Source organism: Mesoplodon bidens (assembly GCF_964165515.1).
Source record: "Mesoplodon bidens genome assembly, chromosome: 5".
Lineage (NCBI taxonomy): Eukaryota > Metazoa > Chordata > Mammalia > Artiodactyla > Ziphiidae > Mesoplodon > Mesoplodon bidens.
In genome coordinates, this window is record NC_138161.1 from 66,944,399 (window position 1) to 66,969,923 (window position 25,525).

Below are 25,525 nucleotides of genomic sequence, written 5' to 3' on the forward strand. Positions count from 1 at the left end.
CTTCCTCAGTTCAGATAATGGCAACTTCATCTTTATATTTGCTTGGACCAAAAATCGTGGAGTCATACTTGACTCTAGCTCACCTCCCACATCCAATCTGTCATGAAATCCTATTGGCTCTATCCTTAAAACACATCCAGAATCCAAATACTTCGCACCACCTCTGCTGCCATCACCCTGATCAAAGTCTGACTTTGCATTTCTTATTTGGATTATTATACTAGCCTCCTAACTGGTCTCCCTGCTTCTACTCTGGACCCTCCCGACTTCTATTTTCAACATAGCAGCCACAGTGATCATGTCACTTCTCTGCTCAGAACCATGCAATGGCTTTCTATCTCACTCGAAGGAAAAGCCAAAGTCTTTACCAGGGTCTGCAGTGCTTACACATTTGGTCCCCGTTATCTCTCTACCCCATTTCCTACTTCTTCCCCTTGCCCACTCCACTCCACACACCTCCTTGCTATTTCATGAAAACACCAGATGCTCTCACACTTCAAGGCTTTAAAGTGGCTGTGCTCCCTGCCTGGAATATTTTAATTCACATATGTGCATGGTTCATTCCCTCTCTCCCTTCATATCTTTATTCAAATGTTACCCTCTCAACCAGGGCTATGATGACAATCCCACTTAAAATCACACTCTTCCACTAGATACTAAATCCTTATTACCCCACACTATTCTCTCCATCCCCGTCCCACCATAGTACTTATTACCTTCTGACAGGTTACATAATTTACATATTTATTATTCTTGTTGTTTATTGTCTTCTCCTGCCAATTAGAATTGTTCATGATGTACTCCCAGCACTATAACACTACCTCACATATTAAAATCACTCAATAAATTTTGCTGTACAGCAGAAACTAACACAACACTGTAAAGCAACTATACTCCAATAAAAATTAATTTAAAAAATCACCCAATAAATACTTGATGAATGAATGAATGAATGAGTCTCCTATCCTCAGCCCTCTACTCTCATAGGCTTACATCTAATACACTGACAACCTCCAGACCTCCAGTTCCTTGGTTCTTTAGCTTTCTCACAGTCTCTCTTCCTTCCTCTACTCAATTTCAAACCTCTGGTTGGTTATCGGAACTGTTCTCTCAGCAACACCCAATTCCCTTTCCAAACAGGCCCTTTTGTTGCACCTGCTCGACAAAACTCGCATCAAAAGTTCAATCCATTGATGTTACTCAGCCATAAAAAGAATGAAATATTGCCATTTGCAGCAACGTGGGTGGACCTAGAGATTATCATACTAAGTGAAGTAAGTCAGACAGAGAAAGACAAATGTCATGTGATATCACTTATATGTGGAATCTAAAAAAATAATACAAATCAACATATTTACAAAACAGAAACAGACTCACAGACAGAAAACTTACGGTTATTAAAGGGGAAGCGGGGGAGGGATAAATTAGGAGTATGGGATTAACAGATACACACCACTGTATACAAAACAGATAAACAAGGATTTACTGTACAGCATAGGGAACTGTATTCAGTATCTTGTAATAACCGGTAATGCAGAAGAACCTGAAGCTGTACACCGGAAACTAACACAAACTGTAAATCAACTATAGTTAAATAAAAAAAAAAATTACAGTTCACTGTCTGCTTTTACATCCAGGCCGCTGACTGCTGGGGGTGGGGGAAATTGTAAAACCTTGTAGACCGTTGCCACCAAAATCAATCAGCCAAGCTTACTGTACTACCAGTCAATCTTTTTATTTGTTCTATGAGTTATTTCTTCATATTTCCTTTGTGAGTGACTCACTTCATTGGATTCAAAGAAATAAGAGCACGTGTCTGTCTGGATGATGCCCTCAGTCTAGGCTTGGTGTCCTCCTCCACGTCCTTATATTACCCCAGGGTATATGTGCATCAATACAATTGTTGTGTTATATTACACAATTGTATTGATTTTGTTGTCCCACTAGACGATTTCTACTCCTCAAAAGCCAGGCTGTTCCTTATTTGTCTGTATTTCAGCCCCTAGCACAGGCTTTGGAAAATGGCAAGTGTTCCATAACCATTTGTTAGGTGAATGAATGAATGAATGAATTCATTAATGGACATGGAAGGCCCATTGCTTCTTCCTTTCTTTGTTGTCTTCCCTAATCTCATTTTTCCCTGGCAACGCTCTCCTCTGTTAGGTGGAGGAAGGAGGCTCTCATCCTTCCCAAAGTGTGCCAAATGGCCATAAAGTGGCAGAGATCCTTGACGGTCAGAGGGAGAGTCAAGAGCCGGTTCAATGTGTGCTAAGACAAGAGGAGTAATGGTAGGAGCTTTAGGAGGATCCCCTTGGTCCCTCCTAGAATGGCTGGAAACTCCCTGGCATTACTGAACACAAAAGGGCCAAGATATTTTAGGTGCCGTGGACTTCCACAGACACAGGGTTTTAACCACTTGGCAAATCCCCAGCCCCCAAACCCTCACTGAAAAGCCGCGTCATCTGGGTGAGCCCCTCCTCTGCTTCCTCTCTCAACATGGTGCCAAGGGAGTCTAAAAATAAATGAGAGAAAGGATCCTAATGGGATGCTCGTGAAGCTTTTTGCTCTCCCATTCTTTGTTTCTAGGAAAGTGCAGCATCTTGGGGATGTGTATACTCACACAGGCACACATGCATATGTGTTCACTCGTCTCCAGTGAAATCAGGCCACTTGAAAGATTCCTTTCCATTGGCTGAATTCATCTTGGAGAATCCCCCCAGGAAATGCCTTTGTCGAATATGTCTCTTACATCATGTGTCGAGGGCCATGTAGGCCCAGTGATAGGATTGTTGTTGAGCAATTAATGGATGAAACCTCATCCTCATGACCACATAGGCTACAGGGTCTCAGGTGACATCTGCTCAGAGGTTAACAACATGCATCCCATTCTGACTTCAGAAAATCTGCTGATCTTGATTTGCTGCTTGCAGCCAGGCTGCAGTGCATGCCTTCTCTTTACATCCTTGCAGGCAGTAAATGATGTTTTGTCATGAACTAAAACACTCAGCCCTGCTTCTTGTCCTGAGTGGGCCTGGCCTCTCTAAATTTGCCTGCTTTCCCGTAGCCGTTAAGTGCTTGCAGAGTCTTGTTTTACACAGAAAGACAGAGGTCCCTACCAACTATTCTGTCAATTCAGGCCTATAGCACTGAAGCTGGGGAGGAACTAGATAAATAGGGACATTCTGCCTGCAGAAGAGCCAAATGGTTAGCAGTAGTTTGACTTGATGAAATCTAGGGCCCCTTCCAGCTCTTCCCTTCTCAACTTATTCCAGAAGCAAATTTCTTTTCCCTGCTCTGGCTTATTAATAAGCCAGTCACACTTTGCATTTCTTTTTTTCTTCTTTCCAAAAGATTTTTTTGGGGGGGTTGTATGGTTGTTTTACAATGTTGTGTTAGTTTCTACTGTGCAGTGGAGTTCCCTGTGCTGTACAGCAGGTTCTTATTAGTTGTCTACTTTATACATATTAGTGTATATATGTCAATCCCAGTCTCCCATTTCATCCCACCACCACCCCCTGCTTGCCCCGCCTTGGACCCTTTGCATTTCTGCTTCTCTAACTTAAGCAGGAACAATAGGCTGACCTGGTTACCAGAGATGCATTAGAATTTATGTCTCAATCAATCCATCAAAATATTTAGCTATTAAGCACAAAAGAAAACTTGGTATACATCCTGCCCCTAAATTTCCCTTTAACAGATGATCTTCGTGTCTCCATGTTTTATTCATTATCTTTTTAATAAACTTTCTGCATCAGACATTAATTCAACAATTCTTAAATATCTACTTGTCAAGGTATTAAGAAGAACTGGAGACAGGAAAGCAAATGAGGTATAATTTCTGTCCTCAGCTCATTAGGATTCCACCTCTCTGGTTTCTAATGTTTTCATGGCAAAGACAATTTTCTTATTCTGTCACCTTTTAAAATAGAATAAAAATTTAATTTAATATTACCAGTTATTTTCTCAGTATACACTGAGAATTTAACAAAATCTATGTATATGAATGTATGTTTAATATGGATATTTTTATGTGACTATGAATATAAATTTCCAGTATACAAATTTCAGAATGCATAGTTCTCATGGACTATAAACAGGCCTAAGGATCAATTTTGAAATGCAGCCTTGCAAGTATTTTTAAAGCTGAAATGTGAATATTTAGATATAAGACCCAATGCCCATTAATTACTTCATTATACCAGCTCAAGTTTAGGACAGGTGAAAAAGCATACTGATAGATTCAAGATAAGCTGGTGATGAGAGGGAAAAAAGGGTACCCTTACTAGAAAGGAGCTTGTATGATTTTAATCAGGAGTATTATGGCCACATTCCACATAGATTTTTTAAAAATTAGTTTCTATGTCTCATGCACTTGTAATATATTTTAAATGTGTTTTTAAATGCTGGTGAGGGGGAAACACTAGAAACACAGAAAATCCTCTTCTGTCATATAACCTCAGACTCTAGAGGGTAGGCATGTGCTGTAATTTATGAAGCAGTGATTTCAATTTCCTTTCTTCCCTTAGCTGTGGGAAAGACTTGAGCAATTCCTAGCAGGAGACTTGTAGCACTTCCCAAAGGACAGAGCAGATGCCCTGATTTTAAGTAGAGCATAAAGCACAAGCACAATTGGCCACATGAAACACCCAATCACAGGGCATCTGCTGTGAACCAGAATATTATCATTTACCAGGTGACATGTAAATTGATCTTTCTGAGGCACGAAAGACTGGCCTGCCATCTTGGGGAGGTTTCCTTTCCCTCTTTCCCTTCTTTCTCATCCTCAGGTTTGTGGTATTAGAACTTTGGGCCTTAGTGAATCTGAGTGAAATCCCAAACAGCTACAACTGCTGGAATCATTCCCCACTGGGCCACAATCTGGGAATTCATGATGTTGGGACTGGGTTTTACTCAGCTTTGTCTCTATCAGCACCATCTACAGGGACCTGAATCTGGTGGAAACCTATTAAATGTCTCTTATCCTGGATAAATCAGGAGTCTTGGAAGGGTACTCCAAAGAGAAAAAGGGAGACTTCTAGAAAGGCAGGACCTGCTTGCTCCCCACAACTCTGCCCCCCACAAGTTGCCTAGGACAGGCTTTGATTCTTAGGGTTCTAAGGAACATGGCTTAAACCACTGAGTGAACCTGATTCCCTTATTTTAAGATGAAGGGACCTGTATGCAGTTTTACAGCCAGATAGGGACCACGTGGGGACAGCTAATCTAGATGTCCTGACTCCTGGTTCCTTCTGGTGTTCTCTCACTTCCCCCAAGTCTACCCCAGCCACCTGGGACCTGTGTCCATCCTACTGATCAACGAACTTCTGCTAGGGCCTTCCTGACCCTGGTTTCTAACGTCCTGCAGTAGCTCTGGCAGGCCCAGGGTTTTCTTTTCTTTCTTTCTTTCTTTTTTTTAAATATTTATTTGTTTATTTATTTGGCTGCGCTGAGTCTTAGTTGCGGCATGTGGGCTCTTCATTGGCACATGCAGGATCTAGTTCCCTGACCAGGAATCGAACCCGGGCCCCCTGCATTGGGAGCGCAGAGTCTTAACCACTGGATCACCAGGGAAATCCCAGGCTCAGGGTTTTCACCTCTGCCTTCTCACCTTTAGCTGGAATTTACCATCAAGAGGAGACAGAGAGGAAGTCTGAGTTCCCTGGAGTGCCTTCTGCTGGGCATTGCCTGCCTCTTCCAATTCTGATTGCCAGCCTGGACTTCAGACCTTGGCAGGGTTCCCTACAACTCCTGGCTCGACCTACTGGCTGGAACCCCAGACTGAATTCTTACTACAGCTGGCTTTGGGCTCTTGGTTTCCATCATTGTCTAGTGCTCAAGTCTTGGCCCCAGCAATGGCCTGGAAGTATCTGCCCTAGGCTGTGACAGGAGTTGCATATTCTGTCCTGTAATCTGATGTGAAAGGAACAAGTGTTAGTCTGTGTGTATGTTTAAGCAGCTTTCATGGATTAACACTGAGGTTAATACTGAGGTAACATAAAGTTGTGGAAAAGGCGTGGCTTTGAAATCGGACTGACTAGATTGACTAGCTGTGTGTGATGGGTGATCTGTCTAACGATGCCAAGGTGGTTTCTTCATCTCAGTTTATCCTCCTGAGTGCTATATGGGTTAGAGATAATGTACCTAAAGTAAAAAGCAGATAAGAAGCCTGTGATAGAAAGTAACAACTAGTACCTTTAAGTTAAATTGTCTGTGTATACACATACAGGGACTAAGTGCTCATTTCATCATGTTTGAAGTAGTGAAGGATCCTGAAGTACCTCTGGATCATCAAAAATTACATTATAATCAGAATCATATGAATACATATTTTCTCTACTACTTAGAATATTGATAATTATACAGAATAATATTAAAAAGAGTAGGCAACATCAATTATATATTTAATATGTGCTAGGCTGTGCTCTACATAAACTACCTAATACAATTTTCACAGCTTTCTGAGATACACAGTATCATTACTCCTATTCAAAAAAAATTTCTTTTTACTTATTTTTATTTTTATTTTTTTGGCTGCATTACCCGGCATGCGGGATCTTAGTTCCCCAGTGAGGGATCGAACCCATGTCCCCTGTAGTGGAAGTGCAAAGTCTTAACCACTCGACTGCCAGCGAAGTCCCATTCTCTTATTTTTAAATAGAGAAGTGGGATTTAGCAAAGTTCATTAAAGTGATCAAGTTACATGCCTAATAAATGATGGAGCTGGGATCTGAGGTGGAGTTTGATTCCAGAGCTTGAGTTCTTATGCCATTTAATCTTTCACTGGGCACACCTTTAACCTTGTTAAGGGATGTTAACTTTTTTTTTTTTTTTTGGCCGGACGCGCGGCATGCAGAACTTCCCTGACCAGGGTTGGAACCCATGTCCCCTGCAGTGGAAGCAGAATGTCTTTACCACTGGACCACCAGGGAAGTCCAGGATGTCAACATTTCTTAACCCCTCTTTCCATTTTCCCACCTAGGCCTATTGAGGAAAGGTTTTCCTCCCACTCTCCCCATGTGGGAAACTGCTGAGGAGGAAGCTTTCACCGCCCTCTCCACCCCAGTACTCACTCTTCCCCCGAGCGAGCAGGAGTCCGCAGTCACACTGGAGAGAGGTAACAGGCCTGGGCCACGTCCTACCAAACAGTCTCCAAGGCAGGAATTTCCACTCCACTTCCCTCCTTTCCCATCTCCACTGGGCAACGAACTCATCTCCCTTCCTGGGTCCCATTTTAGAGTTGTGTCAAGCAGCGCTTTCTAATTTAGCTTTCACCAGAAATCCCTGTGCTTTCTTTTTCTCAAAAGACTTTTTCTTTTGAAATTATTTGACTCACAGGGAACTGCAAAACAGAACAGAGAGTTTCTGTGTACCCTTTGCCCAGCTTTCTCCAAAGATAACATATTACATAACTAGAGTACATTATCAAAACCAGGAAATGAACACTGGTGCAATACTATCAACTAAACTATAGACCCTATTCGAATCTCACCAGTTTTTACATGCACTCTTCATGTGTGTGTGTAGATATATGAAATTTACCTCATGTATAGATTAATGTATCGATAACTACCACCATAATCAGGATACGAAACTCTTCCATTATGCAAACAAAACAAAACCTCCCTCCAACTACCCGCTCCAAGTCACACCCTTCCCTCCAACCATAACCCCTGGCAATCTCTGATCTGTTCTTCATCACTATAAATTCATCTCTTGAGAATGCCATATAAATAGAATCATACAGTATGTAACCTCTTGAGACTGGCTTTCTTCCCTCGGCATAACGCCCTTGAGGTTCATCCACGTTGTTGCATGTGTTACAGCTTGTTCCCTTTTATGGCTGGGTAGTGTTCCACTATATAGATGTACCACAGTTTGTTTATCCATTCACCCGTTGAAGGATGTTTGGGTTGTTTCTAGGTTTTGATTATTACAAATAAAGCTTCTATAAACATCTGTGTACAGTTTTTTTTTTTGGTGAAGATAAGTTTCGATTTCTCTAGGGTAAATACCCAGGAGTGTGATTGCTGAATTACACAGTGAGTGTATGTTTGACTTTGTACAAATCTGCCAAACTGTTTTCCAGAGTAGTGGTGCCATTTTACCCACCAGCAATGTATGAGAGATCCAGTTTCTTTGCATCCTTGCTGACACTTGGTCTTGTCAGTATGTGTGCTTTTGGCTAGTGTGGCACATGCCAGCCTTTAAGAGTAGAAACCTTGGACACCTTCTGATTATCAGCGCTGTGTGTTTGTATGCACTCTGACTGGACCGAATCCTGGAGGGGAGTAGAGTGTGCTTAAGGTCCTGAATTCTTATCAAGCGTCTCCTGTATGCCAGACACTGGCAGGTGCTAGGAAATAAACAAAAATATTGTATTTGAATTTGAAGACTCCATATGAGGCAGAGGAAATAGATAAGTGGATGGGTAAATATGATTATGAAACAATGTAGCAAGTACTATGGGTATATGCAAAGTGCTGTGGACATTGATAAAGGAATTGTGCCTTAGAACAGTGGTTCTTAAATTTTAGAACTGGTAAGAATCACCTGAAGAGCTTGTTAAAGTACAGATCCGGTCATCATCCTCCAAAGTGTCAGATGCAGTAGGGTCTACCGTAGGGCACCAAGAATTTGTATTTATAACAAGTTCCCAGATGCTACTGATGCTGCTGTTCCAGGGCCCACATTCTGATGGACAAGAGTTTGTCTTAAAGGATGAATAGGAGTTTATCAGGTGAAAAATGAGAAGAGTCATGAAACAAGGAAGAGCATGAGCAAAGACTGGGTGATGAAAGTGCATGGTATGCTCTAGGAATGGCCATTATTTTGTATGATGAAAGTACAACTTAATTTAAAGGGAATAAACAGAAATTGTAGATTATGGCCAGACTACAAAAGATCTTAAGTGCTTACCTTAGGAGTTGGGTAGGTAATAGAAGTCTATGTTTGAAGAAAAAGTGCTGGCAAGAGGGCAGAAGCTGAACTGGAAATGGACAAGACCAGTTAGGGGGCTCCTGTAAGAATTCAGATGAAAAGTAGATCAGGATTACACTTGGGCAACAGAGGTGGATAATAGGAGAACAATTTTAGAGGCATTTCAGAGATTAAATGTCTAAGACTTGGTGACTAACTGGATGTGTAGGGAGACAAGGAAATCCAGAATGAGAAATGTGGATGGTAGTGCTATTAATGGAGACAGGAAACACACGGAGGTAGAGAAAGATTAGTGGTAAGGTATGAGTCTGGTTTTCGGTCACCAAATCTGAACTGACTGAGGAACATCATCTAACAATATCAACTATGAAGTTAGAATGTGGGATTTGAAAAAGGCAGGGCTTGGGGATATGTCACAGGAGGGATTAAGACCAGGTGATGGGTATAGTCTATGAAGTGAATTAAGACTGGAACCGAAGATGATATCAACATTAAATGGGTAGGTGGAATACAGGAGCCAGTGAAAGCAGCTAGTAAGAAGCAAAGAGCTAAAACCAGGACAATCATGTATGGTAAAGTTAAGAACAGAGAAGTTTTCAGAAAGGAGGAACAGAGGAGATGGTTAAATGTTAACATGGCTTGAGGCTAAACAGGATGGCATCTAAAAAGAGATGAGTTGATTTAATGATGTTGTCAAAGGCCTTTTCACTGGAATCAGGGCATGGGTTGAAGAATGAGCTGGAGATGAGGAAGTGGAGGTGGCTGAATACCACTCTTCTAAGAAGCTTGGTAGTAATAGGAAGGAGAGGGCTAGGGCAATAGCTTCAGAGAGAGGCATGACCAAGAGAAAAATTTCTTCTGGAGGCCTTCAAAAGTCTCAAGACGAATGTCAACAGTTTCCAGTGGCTAATCAATATTTATTTGTCTACCTGACTTGAAATATGCAAAACAGAGAAAACTATTTGATCAACTACTACTGATTCATTCATAGGAGGCAATTTGAATGTGGTAATCACTCTGGTATCTTTCTCAATAAATTCAGAGGCACATAATTAGTTTAGACGTATTGCCTTTTAGTCTCTGAGCACTCCCTGTGCCCCATTATTAACAGCAAAAGATCCCACTGTTATTCTAAGCTTCTTCCTTTTAATAGATTTAAATAATCCCATTATGTGTTTTGGACTCTCTTCAAAGGTGCTTCTCAAAGTCTTTTTTCCTATTTTGTACCTAATCTGACATACTCTGTGGGCTCCCTGATCTCTTCTGGGTAGCTTTTTACAGTCTTTGAGAGATGTCTTTTTCCCTCCACAATTAACCATTGTGACTATCACATTTTTAAGTGCTTGGATTTTGTTCTTTTTTTTTTTTTTAATTCTCAGTTACTCTTTCCCTACACTTCCAATAAAATCTCTTAAAAGAGTCTCCAATCTTCTTATGACTTTCAAAGCCTACGTTTCAATTTTCTCCTAGCTAATACTCATATTTTGTCAAAGTTTCCCTTTGAACACTGAATGATTGAGATAAATTTTCTGGGCTTATGGATTGAATGTGTCATGATAACTCACCTTAATTGGCTCACCCATGGTTATCTCCTAAGACTAATGCCTAGTCACAAGGCAAGAACCACAGCCAGGACATTTTTCTAATTTTAGGTGGTTTGAAACCTCCTGTTATAGGAAAGTTCATTCTATCAAAAGTCTCTGTTGGGGCTTCCCTGGTGGCACAGTGGTTGGGAGTCCACCTGCCGATGCAGGGGACACGGGTTCGTGTCCCAATCTGGAGAGATCCCACGTGCCGCGGAGCGGCTGGGCCCGTGAGCCGTGGCCGCTGGGCCTGCGCGTCCGGAGCCTGTGCTCCGCAACGGGAGAGGCCACAGCAGTGAGAGGCCCGCGTACCGCAAAAAAAAAAAAAAAAAAAAATTGAACTAAATGTGAATTGTAAAAAGTCTAATCAGGTCAAGAGCTAGAGGCGAGCTTTCTAACAGAGATTTTTTTTTTTTTTTTTTGCGGTACGCGGGCCTCTCACTGCTGTGGCCTCTCCCGTTGCGGAGCACAGGCTCCGGACGCGCAGGCCCAGCGGCCACGGCTCACGGGCCCAGCCGCTCTGCGGCACGTGGGATCTTCCCGGACCGGGGCACAAACCCATGTCCCCTGCATCGGCAGGCGGACTCTCAGCCACTGCGCCACCAAAGAAGCCCTAGTTCAATTTTTAATACCTGGCATAATTTCTAAGTTTCTAAATCTTTAACATTTCTATATTGGTATCATCACCTTGGTCATCTAGTCTAAGGCACTGGTTCTCAAACACTAGAATCACCTGGAAAGTTGGAAAAATCTGCTGCTATTGTCCCACTCCCAGACATTCTGATTTAACTGGTCTAGGGTGAATCCTGGATATCAGGATTTTTAAAAGCTCCCTAGGATGTTCTAATATAAACCAAGTTTGAGATATCACTGGTTTATATTCCTAAGATAAATAATCTAATTTTTAAAATTGTGAAAGGATTTGAATAGACATTTCTCCAAGGAAGATGCACAAATGATCCATAAGTACGTGAAAAAAAATGCTCAACATTATTAGCCATCAGAGAAGTGCAAATCAAAACCACAAAACCACTTTATACACACTAGGATGGCTAGAATAAAGAAGACAGATAATAACAAGTGTCGGCAATGATGTGGAGGGAACTGGAACCCTCAAACGTTGCTAGTGAGACTGTAAAATGCTAGAGCTACTTTGGAAAAGAGCTCAGCATTTATGTAAACACAGAGCCACCACATGACGCAGAAATTCCACTCCTAGACATACACCCAAGATAAAGGAAAACATAATGTCCACACAAAAACTTACACATGAATGTTCACATCAGCATATTATTCATAATAGACAAAAAAGGGGAAATAACCAAATATCTATCAGCTGATAATTGGATAAACAAAATGTGGAATATTCATGCAACAGAACGTTATTCAGCCATAAAAAGGAAGGAAGTGCTGCTTCATACTACAACATGGATGAACCTTGTAATCATTATGCTAAGATTATGCTAAGTGAAAGAAGCCAGATACAAAGGGCCACATGTTGTATGACTCCATTTATATGTATTGTCCAGATAAGGCAAATTTATAGAGATAGAAGGTAGACTAGTAGTTGCTAGAGGCTGGGGGAGGGAAGAAATAGGGAGGGACTGCTAACAGGTACGAGGTTTCTTTTCAGAGTAATGAAATTATTCTGGAATTAGATAGTGATGATAATTGTCCAACCTTCTGAATTGTACACTTTAAAAAGATGAATTTCTGGCTTCCCTGGTGGCGCAGTGGTTAAGAATCCGCCTGCCAATGCAGGGGACACGGGTTCAAGCCCTGGTCCAGGAAGATCCCACATGCCTCAGAGCAACTAAGCCCATGAACCACAACTACTGAGCCTGCGCTCTAGAGTCCATGAGCCACAACTACTGAGCCCATGTACCACAACCACTGAAGTCTGCATGCCTAGATCCCATGGTCCACAGCAAAAGAAGCCACCGCAATGAGAAGCCCGTGCACGGCAACGAAGAGTAGTCCCCGTTCGCCACAACTAGAGAAAGCCCGCAAGCAGCAACGAACACCCAATGCAGCCAAAAATTAATTAATTAATTAATTTTTTTTTAAAGATGAATTTCATGGTGTGTGAATTATATCTCAAAAGAATAAGTATATTCTTATTGTTATCTTATGTGTCTGAGGAATTCTTACCCATGGAGATTTGAGAAAGACTCTCCTTGCCAACAACATTTCTATTTTACTACTGTTTGCTGTATATCTCACACAAAACTAAGCCACCTCCTTCCCTTTCTGGTAAGAATCTAAAGCCCAGGGTGAAGTATCACAATGTGCCAGAAAGAAACATCTGTCTTTTGTCACCTTTACTAAAGAAGGATATGAGGAAAATAAATAAATTCTGGAGAAGAAAAGCTGAGTGGCAGGGTCTCTAAAGAATGAGGACAGACCACTGTGCAGCCTGGAAAGGAGAAGACCAATGGGGATGTCATAGAAACCTATTAAATCACAAAGAGATCTTGTGTATACTAGAAGGAAATCCTGGAATACTTGAAAGAGACGATAACATTTAAAGGTTCAGAAATGTAAAGTTAGGACATGAAAAATAAAGTAACAACTTCACAAAACAGGTAATGATCTAAGGATGATCATTATCATTATTCCCCTGAAAGATAGTACAGGCAATAAAATACAGTTTTAAGGAAATGGCCCTATAGTAGATTATTTTACCAAAATAAGTTACTACTAAAAGGAGTTTTAATTTCTCTCTTTAAAATTTAAAACGATTTTAATTATGGTAAAATAAAAATAAAATTACATACAATAAAACAACATAAAATTTACCATCTTAACCCTGTTTAAGTGTACAGTTCAGTAGTATTAATTATATTGACATTGTTGTGTAACCAATCTCCAGAACTTTTTCAACTTGCAAAACTGAAACTCTATACCCATTTAACAATAATTTCCCATTTCTCCCTCCCTCCCCTCAGCCCCTAGCAACAACCATTTTATTTTCTATTTCTATGAGTTTGACTACCCTTGATATCTCATATAAGTAGATGCATACAGTATTTGTCTTTTTGTGAGTGACTTATTTCACTTAATGTCCTCAAGATACATCTGTGTTGTAACATATGTCAATTTCCTTCCCTTTTAAGGCTGAATAATATTCCATTGCATGTATATCTCACATTTTGTATATCCATTCATCTGTCAATGGACACTTGGATAGTTTGTTTTTTGGGGGCAGGGGGTAAGATGGGACCAAATACTAAAGTTGATATCCAGAGGATTAACCTGTCTTCTCCTAATAAGGTACTTGGTATCACTATCAGAGACAGAAAGATGGTAAGAATTGGGGCTCAAATGGTGGCCAAAGAGGTTAGACCAGAATTCAGGAGTCTAGGCAGACTCATAGGATTAAGACACACAAACCAGATACTGGGAGCATGAAAGGAAGAAGAAGCAGTGGTAATTTAGGGATTGAACATGCAAAGATGTCTAAAACCAGGAGATCTTGGTACAACATTGTGAATCAACTATATTTCAATTAAAAATTTTTTTTAAAAAGTAAAACCAGGACATCACTTTGAGGAAGAGAAATACAGAAGAAAGAGTTAACAAGGGACTTCCCTGGCAGTCCAGTGGTTAAGACTTTGCCTTCCATTGCAGGGGGTGTGGGTTCAATCCCTGGTCAGGGAGCTAAGATCCCACATGCCTCATGGACAAAAAACCAAAATATAAAACAGAAGCAATATTGTAACAAATTCAATAAAGACTTCAAAAAAATTAAAAAGAAAAAAGAAAGAGTCAACAAAATAGTGAAGTATGAGTGAGAATCAAAGTCTGCCAAGCAGGGTCAGGAAGTACAGAAAATTAGCAGAGGACCCAGTGAGTGAGGGGTTGTACCAGAAAGGGAGGGTATACTACAGGCTAGTGTAGGTATCTAAGGGAGAGGTCTAGGATTCTAGCAGGCAGTATGCCACCAGGAAAGGAATGAACAGACTCTAAATAGACACTGGCTGCTCCACTCTGGCCTCTGCCCTAGGGCATGTTGATTTGATAAGAGAGAGGGGGAAAATGAAAATAGATAGGCCATCCAGAGAAAGCCATAATTCAAAAAGATACACTCACCCCAATGTTCACTGCAGTGCTATTCACAATGGCCAGGACATGGAAGCAACCTAAATGTCCATCAACAGAAGAATGGATAAAGAAGATGTGGTACATATACACAATGGAATATTACTCAGCCATAAAAAAGAAAAAATAATGCCATTTGCAGCAACATGGATGGACCCAGAGATTCTCATACCGAGTGAAGTAAGTCGACAGAGAAAGACAAATATATGGTAGCACTTATATGTGGAATCTAAAAAAAGACTACAAATGAACTTATCTACAAAACCGAAATAGATTTACAGATATAGAAAATAAACTTATGGGAGCTTCCCTGGTGGCACAGTGGTTAAGAATCCGCCTGCCAGTGCAGGGGACACAGGTTCAAGCCCTGGTCTGGGAAGATCCCACATGCCGTGGAGCAACTAAGCCCACGCGCCACAACTACTGAGCCGTGCTCTAGAGCCTGCGAGCCAGAACTACTGAGCCCGTGTGCCACAACTAGCCCGCGTGCCTAGAGCCCGTGCTCCGCAACAAGAGAAGCCACCACCATGAAAAGCCTGCGCACTGCAACAAGAGTAGCCCCTGCTCGCTGCAACTAGAGAAAGCCCGTGAGCAACAATGAAGACCCAACGCAGCCAAAAATAAAATAAATAAATTTATTTTTTAAAAAAAGAAAATAAACTTATGGTTACCAGGGAGTGGGAAGGGGAGGGATAAATTGGAAGACTTGGATTGACGCATACGCACTACCATATAAAAAATAGATAACTAATAAGGACCTACTGTATAGCACAAGGAACTCTACTCAATACTCTGTAATGGCCTATATGGGAAAAGAATCTAAAAAAGAGTGTATATATGTATTTGTATAACAGATTCACTTTGCTGTAACCTGAAACTAACACAACATTGTAAATCAATTATACCCCAATAAAAAATTTTTTTTAAAGTAAAGAGATAGGCCAGGTCTAGGAAATTTATACTGCATTCTGGCTGACTCTCAACATCCAAAACGGTGTGGCTACTTTGATTTCCATCCAGACTGGTGTCAATATTGGCATGGGTTGGATTTGGTGAGGCTGCAGGGATATCTACACAGCGGGGATGTCTGAGGTCCAGAGAGTGTTAGGTATAGTCTGAAAGGTGTTAGTGGGGCCTGCTATAGTATGAATTTAGTACTAATTTACACCACTTATTTTCTTGTGCCTACAGCCAAACTATGCCCAGATTCTAGGGGTGGGACCAAACTGATAGTTGAAAGTTAATGGGTGGGGGGGCAGATACAAAAAGAAGAAGGGTATAGAGGTTAGAAGACAATCAGTTCTTTGCAATCCTAGGCTATACAGTAATGTTACTGGTCCACTGTGAAATGTCTCAGGATGAGACATAACTGTTCAGATATTACATAAACAATATAACCAGTTTGTTTTTCTTTTCTCTCTTCTTCTTTTAAAGAGTTTAGAGTACATAAGTACGATGTGCAGGAAAAACATGTTTCTAGAAAATTATATTCATAGATAAGCTTCTCTAATTTGCCAGTTCTTCTCTGCTGAGGCATGTTTTTCAGCAAACAAAATGCACTAATAAATCTATCAGGGACAGAAAGGCAGTGGGGGACAACTGCAGCCACAGCATCCAGGAGTGACAATGATTAATTCCTACATCTGCTCAGTCAGATAGAAGCAAAGGTCACTGTGCATAGATTAGCATCCTGATCACCACCTCCTCCTAACACACACACACACACACACACACACACACACGTGCGCGCGCATGCATACACACGGGAATAGCATCTTCCTCCATTGATCATGGCAAAGTTCAAAATGCCTGAAATATGTCTACTGTCTGAAAACTTCCCTCCCCCCAGAAAGCAAGCTCTTTAGTGGGACAGAGATGGAAGAAGGAATAGAATAGGATCAGCAACTGATTAATGTCAGATTACTGTCTAACCTTGTTAACATCCAAATTAAGTGAAAATCTGATGCTCAGCTACATTTACGAAAGCCAAGGGAACAGGAAATTTAAGAACAAATCCTGATGTAGGAATTTGATCAAAGTAAGAAAGGCTATTATGGTGAAGCAGTTGAACACGTGGACATCTGGCATTATGTAAGGAAGGTATTAGAAGCTGACTCTTTGTCCTCATGTTCAGCAGTCTCCTGAAGACACTGCCACTTCCTATTCATGACTTCTACACTTATAGATACCTGACAGGTTGACTTTTTAAAAAAATAATCTTGGACCAGGAAAGGTTTTTTTTTTTGTGGTACGCGGGCCTCTCACTGTTGTGGCCTCTCCCGTTGTGGAGCACAGGCTCCGGATGCACAGGCTCAGCAGCCATGGCTCACGGGCCCAGCTGCTCCGCGGCATGTGGGATCTTCCCAGGCCGGGGCACGAACCCGTGTCCCCTGAATCGGCAGGCGGACTCTCAACCACTGTGCCACCAGGGAAGCCCCAGGAAAGGTATTTTTTAAGTGCACAAATTATAAATGTTTAGCTCAGTGAATTATCACCAAGAAAACATCTATGTAACTATCATCCAAGTCAAGAAAAAGAACATTTCAATACCTCAAAACCTCCACTCATAATTATTACCCTTTCCTTCCTCCCTAAAGGTACACCACTATCTTGACTCTTTTTTTTTCACTAGCTTGACTTTTAACACTATACTTTAGTTATGCCTGCTTTTAAACTGTATTTAAGGGGAAGCATATAGTACATGTTCTTTTGTGGCTAGCTTTTAAAATTTGTTTGTGAGATTTGGCCATGTTCCTGGGTGTTAATAACTTGATCATTTCCATTGCTGAATAGTATTTCATTGCAAGAATGTACCATAACTTATTTATTCCTTTTACTATTAAAGGACAGTCGGGGTGACTACAAATAATGCTAGTGTGAATATTCTTTATACAACTTTTGGTATAATTGTGCATACATTTCTCATGGGAGTAATTTAGAAGTGGATTTGCTGGATCACAAGGTATATGAATTGTTAATTTTAGAAACTATGCCATATAAGAAAAATAAGTACTAGGGGTGTAATGTACAACACGGTAAATATAATTAACACTGCTGTATGTTACATATGAAAGTTGTTAATAGAGTGACTCCTAAGAGTTCTCATCACAAGGAAAAAGTTTTTTTCTATTTCTTTAATTTTGTATCTATACAAGATGATGCATGGTCACTAAACTTATTGTGATAATCATTTCATGATGTATGTAACAAATCATAATGTTGTACACCTTCAACTTATACAGTGTTATATGTCAATTATATCTCAATAAACCTGGGAGAAAAACAATTTTCACAGGAAAAAAAAAGAGGATATACCAAGTCACTTTCCAAAGTGGTTGTACCAATTTGCACTCTCACCATGAGCAGACAAGAATTTCACAGCTTTGCATCTTTATCTTAACATTATCTTTAAAAATTTAAGTCATTTGGTGTATATCTCATAGTATTAATTTGCTTTTCCCCAGCCATAGGTAACCACTAACCTATTTTCTGTCTATATAGATTTGTCTATTCTAAGCATTTTAATAAATGGAATCATAAAATATATGGTCTTCTTCTCAAAAAGGGAAAGAAATCCAAACATAACACTAAAGATAGCCTTCAAATCAAAAGGGAAGAGAACAAAAGAAAAAAGGAACAAAAAAGAACTAAAAAAACCCCAAAACAGTTAACAAAATGGCAATAAGTACATACCTATCAATACTTTAAAGGAAAATGGACTAAATGATCCAATCAAGCCACACAGCACAGGGAGATCAGCTTGGTGCTTTGTGTCCACCTAGAGGGGTGGGATAGGGAGGGTGGGAGGGAGATGCAAGAGGGAGGAGATATGGGGATATATGTATATGTGTAGCTGATTCACTTTGTCATAAAGCAGAAACTAACACACCATTGTAAAGCAGATATATTCCAATAAAGATGTTTAAAAAAATGATCCAATCAAAAGACATAGACTAGCTGAATGGATACAAAAACACCACCCATATATATGCTGCCTACAAGAGACTCACTTCGGATCTAAAGACACACAAAACTGAAAGCAAGGGGATGGAAAAAAGAATACTCCATGCAAATGGAAATCAAACAAAAGCTGGGGCAGCAATACTTATATGAAACAAAATAGACTTTAAAGCAACAACTGTAGCAAGAAACAAAGGAGGTCATTACATAATAATCAAGGGATTGATCCAAGAAGATATAGCAATTATAAATACATATGTGCTCAACATAGGAGCACATATAAAAAACTTTATATTTATATATATAATAAAACATTCCATCCCAAAGCAGCAGAATACACATTCTTTTCAAGTGCACATGAAATATTCTCCAGGATAGATCATTTGCTAGGCCACAAAACAAGTCTCGGGACATTTAAGAAAACTGAAATCTTATCAAGCATCTTTTCTGACCACAATACTGTAAGACTAGAAATTACAAGAAAATAACTGCAAAAAACATAAACATGTGGAATCTAAACAATATGCTACTAAACAACCAATGGATCACTGAAGAAATAAAAGAAGAAATTTTTTACGAACCTGAAGACAAAAGAAAATAAAAGCACAACAATCCAAAAACTATGGGATGCAGAAAAAGCAGTTCTAAGAGGGAAGTTTATAGCGATGCAAGCTACTTTAGGAAACAACAAAAAATCTTCAATAAACAACCTAACCTCATACCTAAAGAAGAACAAACAAAACCCAAAGTTAGTAGAAGGAAAAAAATCATAAAGATCATAGCAGAAATAAATGAAATACGGACTGAAAAACAATAGAAAAGATCAATGAAACTAACAGCTCGTTCTTTGAAAAGACAAACAAAATTGATAAAACTTCAGCCAGACTCATCAAGAAAAAAGGAGGGCCCAAAACAATAAAAGCAGAAATGAAAAATGAGAAGTTACAACTGGCACCACAGAAATACATTCTTGCTGGGTATGGCCACAGGCAAGGCCCTGACTGCTCTTTAACTAGACCATTTCTCAGGGCTGTTTGCAGTGAGCAACCTTGAGGGATGAGGTAACATACCCCACCCCCCAAAGAATAGGCTTGTTATGACTCACTATAAAAGTGATGAATTCCCCAGGCTTAGGTTCCTTTCCTTTAACGGTAGCCCCGTGTGTGTGCAAGTATCATCCATCATGGGCCCTGCATCATCCCCATGAGACTGATGGCATGGGAACCAACACAAACCCAACATGAAGCTCTGACTACTGCTTTCTACCATGAGTAATGAAGTACTTTGTTTCTGACCCAAGAGTCTTGTGTCTTTTGCTAGCATGAAACAGTAACAGGCTAACTTGTTAACTTATAAGTAGGGTAAAATCTCATACCCTACACAATTCTTATTTTCTTAATTAATTAATTAATTAATTTATTTATTTATTTTTGGCTGCATTGGGTCTTCGTTGCTGCGTTCAGGCTTTCTCTGCGGTGGTGAATGGGGGCTACTCTTCGTGGCGGTGTGCAGGCTTCTCATTGTGGTGGCTTCTCTTGCTGCAGAGCACAGGCTCTAGGTGCGCAGGCTTCAGTAGTTGTGGCACGCGGGCTTGGCAGTTGTGGCTCATGGGCTCTAGAGCACAGGCTCAGTAGTTGTGGCGCACGGGCTTAGTTGCTCCGCGGCATGTGGGATCTTCCCGGACCAGGGCTCGAACCCGTGTCCCCTGCATTGGCAGGCAGATTCTTAACCACCGTGCCACCAGGGAAGCCCCCCTACACAATTCTTTTTTTTGTGGTACGCGGGCCTCTCACTGTTGTGGCCTCTCCCGTTGTGGAGCACATGCTCTGGATGCGCAGGCTCAGCGGCCATGGCTCACGGGCCCAGCCGCTCTGCGGCATGTGGGATCTTCCCAGACCGGGGCACAAACCCGCGCCCCCTGCATCGGCAGGCGGACTCTCAACCACTGCGCCACCATGGAAGTCCTACACAATTCTTATTACTCAAACTTTTTGATTTCCCAGGTAGTAAAACCCCAGCTACTGGGCATTATTGTGGGAATGCTACTTTCAATTCTGAGAAGTAACAATATGTAAATAACTACCATTTAAATCATTGTCACAAATGACAGTGAGATAAGGTCTTAGAATAAAAGATAGTCCTTTAATTGAACAAGTTTATCTTCATGCAAAACTTATGACATTGCCCTTGTTTTGTGCATTTCAGAGGAGGCACCAGGAGAGTCTCCCTTTTGACATGAAAGGTCTACTTTGCTCCAAGAGTTAATTTGGTCCTTATTAAACTGCATGAGGAATCTAGGAAAAAAGAGTGCATTCTCCCATATCAGTCATTAATACCTAGCACACTTCACAGATGGGTTTTAGGTCAGCTAGCAGGGTCCTTTGGAAAAGGGCACCAAATATGGTATACTTTTTCACTTATGAGAATCTTCTCAGAAAAATAGAAAATTTATGGACTACATTTTTAATAACTTTATTGAGCGTAACTGTCATACAATAAACTGTATGATTTTTGAAGATTATATGATTTATTAAGTTTTGATATATGTATATACCTGTGAGATATTCGCCACAATCAAGGTAATGAACCATCACCCCCAAAAGTTTCCACACACCCCTTGGTCATCCTTCCTTCCTGCTCTTCTGTGTTACCCCCGGCCTGCAGGCAACCATTCAACTGATCTCTGTCACTACAGATTAGTTAACAATAGATTAATTTTCTAGAATTTATATAATTGGTATTATATAGTATACAATTTTTTTGTCTGTCTTCCTTCACTCAGCATAATTATTTTGATATCCATCCATGCTGTTCCAAATATTAATAATTATTTTAATGTTGAGTAGTATTTCATTGTATGGATATACCAAAATTTGTTTATCCATTCACTTGTTGATGCATATTTGTTATTTGCAGTTTTTGGCTATTACAAATAAAGCTATTATGAACATGGTATACAGTATGGTGTACATATAGCTTAATTTCTCTGGGTAAAAACCTGAGAGTAGAATGACTGGATCATATGGTAGCCATATGTTGAACTTTTAAAGAAACGTTCAGGCTGTTTTCCAAAGTGGTTGTACCATATTACATTCCCACCAGCAGTATATGCCAATTTAGCCAGTCTTTTAAAATTTCAACCATTCTAATAGGTGTGTAGTGGTATTTCATTGTGGTTTTAATATGCATTTCCCTATGACGAATGGTGTTGACTATCTTTTCACATGTTTATTTGCCATCCATATATCTTCTGTGGTGAAGTGTCTGTTCAAATCTTTCACTCATTTTTTTGTTGTTGTTGGATTGCTTATTATCAATTTTTAGTATTATTTATATATTCTGGATACAAGTTGTTTATCAGATACATGACTTGCAGATATTTTCTTCCAGTATGTGGCTTTCTTTTCATTTTCTTAAGTTTCTCTTTAGAGGAGAAGATGCTTCTAATTTTGATGAAGTTCAACTCATCAATGCTTTGTTATATGGATTTTACTTTTATTGTTGTACCTAATAAATCTTTGCTTATTATAAGGTCACAAAATTGTTATCCTATGCTTTCTTTGAGAAGTTTCACAGTTTTAGATTTTTTTAGATTTAATAGATAGGTGTATGATCCATTTTCAGTTAATTTCTAAACATGGCACAAGATGTAGATCAAAGTTCATTTCTGCATATGGGTATCCAATTGTTCCAGCACCATTTGTTGAAAAGACTGACTGTCCCTTCTCCACTGAATTGCCTTTGCACCTCTGTTGAAAAGCAGTTTCCCATATATGCATAGGTTTATTTCTGGATTCTATCTGTTCTGTTGATGTATATGTCTATCTTTACCCAATACCAAACTGTCTTCATAACTAGCTTTGTAACATCTTGAAATCAGGTGGTCCTAGTCCTCCAACTTTATTCTTCTTTAAAGTTGTTCTGGCTCTTCTAGGTGCTTCATATTTCCATGTGAATTGTAGAACCAGCTTGTCAATTTATACAAAAAAAGGCCAGCTGAATTGTGAGTGTGATTGGGTTTAGTCTATAGATCAATAAGGGGAGAATTAACAATATTGAGTCTTCTAACCCATGAACACCATATGTCTCCATTTATTTAGAATTTCTTTAATATCTCTCAGCAATGTTTTCCAGTTTTCAGTGCACAAGTATTTCAAATCATTTGTTAGATTTATCCCTAAATATTTCATATTTTTTATGCTACTGTAAATGGCATTACTTTTAATTTCACTTTTCAATTGTTTTTACTACATAGAAATACAGTTGAGTTTTGTACATTGATCTTGTACACTGCAATCTTGTTAAACTAATTTATTAGTTCTAATTGTTTTTTTAAAAAAATAGGTTCCATTGAATTTTCTATATAGATGATCAGGTGACCTGAAGGTAAGTCATTTTAGTTCTTCCCTTCTAAGTTAGGTGACTTTTATTTCTCTTTGCATTGGCTAAAACCTTCACTGTTGAATAGAACTGGTGAGAGCAGACATCTTGCTTCTGGTCACAATGGGAAAGCATTTAGTCTTCTACCATTAAAAATGGTAGGGAAGGGGCTTCCCTGGTGGCACAGTGGTTGAGAGGCCGCCTGCCGATGCAGGGGATACAGGTTCGTGCCCTGGTCCGGGAAGATCCCACATGCCACGGAGCGGCTAGGCCCGTGAGCCATGGCCACTGAGCCTGCGCGTCCAGAGACTGTGCTCTGAAACAGGAGAGGCCACAACAGTGAGAGGCCCGCGTACCGCAAAAAAAAAAAAAAAAAAGTAGGGAAGGCAGCTATGCTCACCACTACACCACCAACACACACCAAACGTAAAATAGATAGCTAGTGGGAAGCAGCCGCATAGCACAGGGAGATCAGCTCGGTGGTTTGTGACCACCAAGAGGGGTGGGATAGGGAGGGTGGGATAGGGAGGGTGGGAGGGAGGGAGATGCAAGAGGGAAGAGATATGGGAACATATGTATATGTATAACTGATTCACTTTGTTATAAAGCAGAAACTAACACACCATTGTAAAGCAATTACACTCCAATAAAGATGTTAAAAAAAATGGTAGGGAGTTAGGTTGAGGGAGTTCTTTTCTATTTTACTTTGTTGAGATTTTATCAGGAATGGATGTTGAACCCTGTCAAATGCTCTTTCTATGCCTATTAAGGTGATCATATGGTTTTCTTTTTTAGTTGGTAAACATGGTGTATTACATTGATTGACATATGGATGTTAAAACAACTTTGCATTCCTGGAATAAACTTCACTTTGTCATGATGAATTATCCTTTTGATATTGGTTGTACTCAATTTGCTAAAATTTTGTTTAAAATTTTGGATCTATGTTCATAAGCCTATAGTTTTTTTCTCTTCTAAATTCTGTGTTTCCTAACTCATTAGAGTAAGTCAGGAAATGCTTCCTTATTTTCAGTTTCTTAGAAGACTTTGTGTAGAACTAGTAATATTTCTACAATACAGGCACAGTTTAGCAGGGTGCCTCTGGCTCAGGGTCTCTCACAAGTATACCCCTTGGTGAGCCATGGCTGCAGTCCTCCAAGGCTCGACTGGGGGAAAATCTGCTTCCAAGCTTATTCACACTGCTCTTAGCAGGACTCAGAAGATCTATTGAAGCTCACTGACATGGCTGTTAATAAGCCTCAGGTCCTTGATGGCCACAGACTGGAAACATCAGCTCCTGGCCATGTGGGCCTCTCTGCAGGGCAGCTCACAAAATGGAAGGTGGCATCCCTCAGAGTGAGTGAAAGAGTGAGAGGGATCCAAGTTGGAAGCCATAGTCTTTTTGTAACCTTATCCCAAGTGACTAATAAGCAAATCAGTCAGTCTAGCCCATACTCAAGGAGAAGAGATTTCACAATATTGTGACTACCAGGAGGTAGGACTTATTGGAGAACATTTTAGAGACTGCCTACCAAAGTTGTTCATGATATTAACTTATTTTCCTTCTAATATTTATAGAATCTTTAGTGATGACAGCTCTCTCTCCCTTACCTGGGTAGTTATATATTCTTTTTTTCCTGGTCACTTGGTCTAGAAGTTGGTCAATCTTATTGATCTTCAGAGAGTTTTTGGTTTTGCTGTTATTTTCCTGTTGCTTTTCTGTTTTTCATTTTATCAGTTTCCACTTTGATTTTTATTATTCCTTTCTTCTGTTTATTTGGGGACTCATCTGCTCTTGCTTTCTGTTTTGTAAGGTGGATCTTTCTTCTTTATAATATGGAGTTTAGTGCTCTAATTTCCCCTGAAGTACTGCTTTAATGGCATCCAAAAATTTTTGATATATTGTGTTTTCACCTTCAGTCAGTTGAAAATACTTTCTAGTTTCCCTTCTGATTTCTTCTTTGACCATGGGTTACTTTAAAGTGTTCTATTTAGTTTCCAAATATTTCAGAATTTTCCAGAGATCTCTCTGTTATGGATTTCTAATTTAATTCCATTCTGGTCAGAGAACATACTTTGTATAATTTGAATCCTTTTAAATTTAATAAGATCTTCTTTATGGCCCAGAAGATGATCTATCTTGGTAAATGTTCTGTGTGTACTTGAAAAGAATGTGTATTCTGCTGTTGTTGGGTGTAGGATTATACAAACGTCAATTAGGTCAAGTTGGTTGATGGAGTTGTTCAAATCTTCTGTATCTTTACTGATTTTCTCTTGTAGACTACATTTTTTAAATGTTATTTAAAAAATGCAGTACTGGTGACTGAACTTGAACATTGCTACATTTTTTTAATATTATTAAAATGTTTTTCTTACTCTGGCACACACATGCATGTGTGTGCACACACAGAGTCACAGTCACAAATTTAGAGACCACAGAACTGGAGTGAAATGAGGCATCTAACTTTGATGCTGCACCTTTGAACAAATTTTACTATTTAAGAAAGCACTTTTGAAACTGGGTTATTTTATGTTTCCTTGTCTGACCTTGTAAGCTACTTAAC

The 25,525-nt window shown here is 39.8% G+C and overlaps 1 protein-coding gene across 2 annotated transcripts in view; it reads right to left on the reverse strand.

Annotated features, from left to right (window-relative positions):
• Window positions 1-25,525, reverse strand: part of GPR156 (G protein-coupled receptor 156) — a 93,230-nt gene that overhangs the window by 31,069 nt on the left and 36,636 nt on the right. Inside the window, exon 1 of one of the 2 annotated variants that reach the window (XM_081235247.1) lies at window positions 8,110-8,256. The exons of the other annotated variant lie outside the window; for it this stretch is intronic. The gene's annotated coding sequence lies outside the window, so the exon portion shown is untranslated. Of the gene's footprint in view, window positions 1-8,109; window positions 8,257-25,525 lie in introns of those variants that run through there. 2 annotated transcript variants of the gene reach the window in all.